Source organism: Halichoerus grypus, chromosome 9, assembly GCF_964656455.1.
Source record: "Halichoerus grypus chromosome 9, mHalGry1.hap1.1, whole genome shotgun sequence".
NCBI classification, from domain to species: Eukaryota; Metazoa; Chordata; class Mammalia; order Carnivora; family Phocidae; genus Halichoerus; species Halichoerus grypus.
The window spans coordinates 25711323-25713416 of record NC_135720.1 but is presented as its reverse complement, the minus strand read 5'-3'; the positions used below and the strand labels follow the sequence as shown (position 1 = coordinate 25713416).

Here is a 2094-nt window from a genome sequence, read left to right as displayed (position 1 = left end):
GGTGCTTAAGGACAAGTGACTTTCATCTTATATAGGGCTAAGAGATGCTTACTAGTATAGTAACCTGCTAAGAAAACTAAGGGTTGCTAAACGTAGTTATTTGTAAGCCAAACATAATGCATATTAGAGTTGATTCAGTAGCCTGAGTTTTTTTTTTTTTTTTTCAAGTTTAAATCATTTTATAAGTGAGCACTGATTGTACAAAAGACTGTTCAGGGACACCTGGGTGGCTCAGTCGTTAAGCGTCTGCCTTCGGCTCAGGTCATGATCCCAGGGTCCTGGGATCAAGCCGCACATCGGGCTCCCTGCTCGGCAGGGGAGTCTGCTTCTCCCTCTCCCTCTGCCTCTCCCCCTGCTTGTGCTCTCTCTCTCTCAAATAAAATCTTAAAAAAAAAAAAAAAAAAAGACTGTTCCAAAGGGGAGCTTAAATTGACAACTGAATTTGTTCATGTGAACTGCCTTCCACATACATGATGGCTAAGATGTGCACTGGGTTTGACATGCATTTTGGAAGAAATCACACAGAAGCAGCTGCTTTTTCAATAAACTTGGCCAGTTTTACATCTCTCTTGGTCAGTCCACCACAGTCATGTGACGTTAGGGTTATCCACACCTTGTTGTACACATTGAACCATTCCAGGTGATGATTCATCTCTGCTTGCAGGGCGACTCAGGACATAAAGCCAAATGCCCCAATTTTCTGACTTTTTGACTGACAGACGGACAAGTCTGGTTGGCACCCAGTAGCGCACATGCCACAGAGCTCATATTGCACATGCGGAATGATAGTGGGAATTCCCATGCTTGTTTGAAGGGGCATTTTGTTTAATGGTGTATCATCAGTGTTTTATTGCCTTGATTATGATTTCCAATTGCTCCCATTCTGGCTACTTGATGACAAACTGTGAATTTGGCTTCATTATTATAAATTTGTTTGTTTTTTATGTTAAAACATTTTGTTTGTTTTGTTTTTTTGTTTTTTTTAATTGTGTTAAAATAAAAAATATACTGAGACCAGCATTGAAAATTCCCTGAGCAGATGAAAACCAGTTTCGTCATCCAAACAAAGCTTAGTTTAGCTTATTTTGCAAGACCAGCTTGACCTGGGTCGTTTCTTGCTTATGCCTCTGGAAATCACAACAAAACTTAAAGTGTTTTTCAAAATTGATATGAGGTAACCACTAGCCCATTCCCTATCATTTAAGAAAATCCTAATATTATTTTAATTCTGATCCTAATAGTATAACCAATCCCTGTGAAGAATGAACAATCATTGCTTTCTCATTATATTAGCAGTCTCGTAGCCATATATTCCTGAGGTTCATTCCATGTTTTGGTTTGAACGCTCCCTGTTTGGCAAACTGTCTCTTTGGTGTATGCACGGTAAACTTTTACTAATTGCTACTTCGGCGATTTATTTGTTTTACTTCTGTTATTCAGGAACTTTTGACAAGCAGAACATTGTTCTGTGGTGACACATATTTGAGGCAATGGTATTTGTGGCCCACAATTTTATCTAAAACTGGGCTTTGACATATGAATAATCTAATGCTAGAGAAGATGTGTATATAAAATCTACAACATGTGCTTGTAAAATGATAGTTTATCACTTATTTTTTCTCCTACTGGAAAATGAGACTATTTGCTGGTGCTTGGGGGCATCACCCTTACTTAAATGTGCTATGGTTCAAAAATTTGAGCTACACTGTTTAAACACATAGCTTGATAAAACTTTTAACAAACGGCAGCTACTTGTTTTGTGTTGGTGACATTAAGGAAAATGTCCTAAAAGTTAAAATTCCCATGAAAATATTACATTATGACAAGAGTCTTACTTTCACTTCTGTTATCAAATACTAGGAAGTACGAGGTGTCATGATTCAGCAAGACTTGATTGCAAAGCTTGATAGAGCAGCTTCAGACAGAAAGAGGAGCAAGCAAAGAGCTGGTAAGCCTGGGGCTAAGGAAGCAAACACCTCTACAGCACTGGGTTTCTAAGAAGAGGTCACGGAATCTGGGTATGTGGGCGACTCCAAGCTGACCCTGGGTTGAACATATCAATCCCTATACTTCAGAGATGCTGACACTGGGAGC

At 39.0% G+C, this 2094-nt stretch overlaps 1 pseudogene; it reads right to left on the bottom strand.

Annotated features, from left to right (window-relative positions):
- Positions 1-366: 366 nt before the first annotated feature.
- On the bottom strand, positions 367-685 carry LOC118539356 (pterin-4-alpha-carbinolamine dehydratase 2 pseudogene; annotated as a pseudogene).
- Positions 686-2094: the final 1409 nt, after the last annotated feature.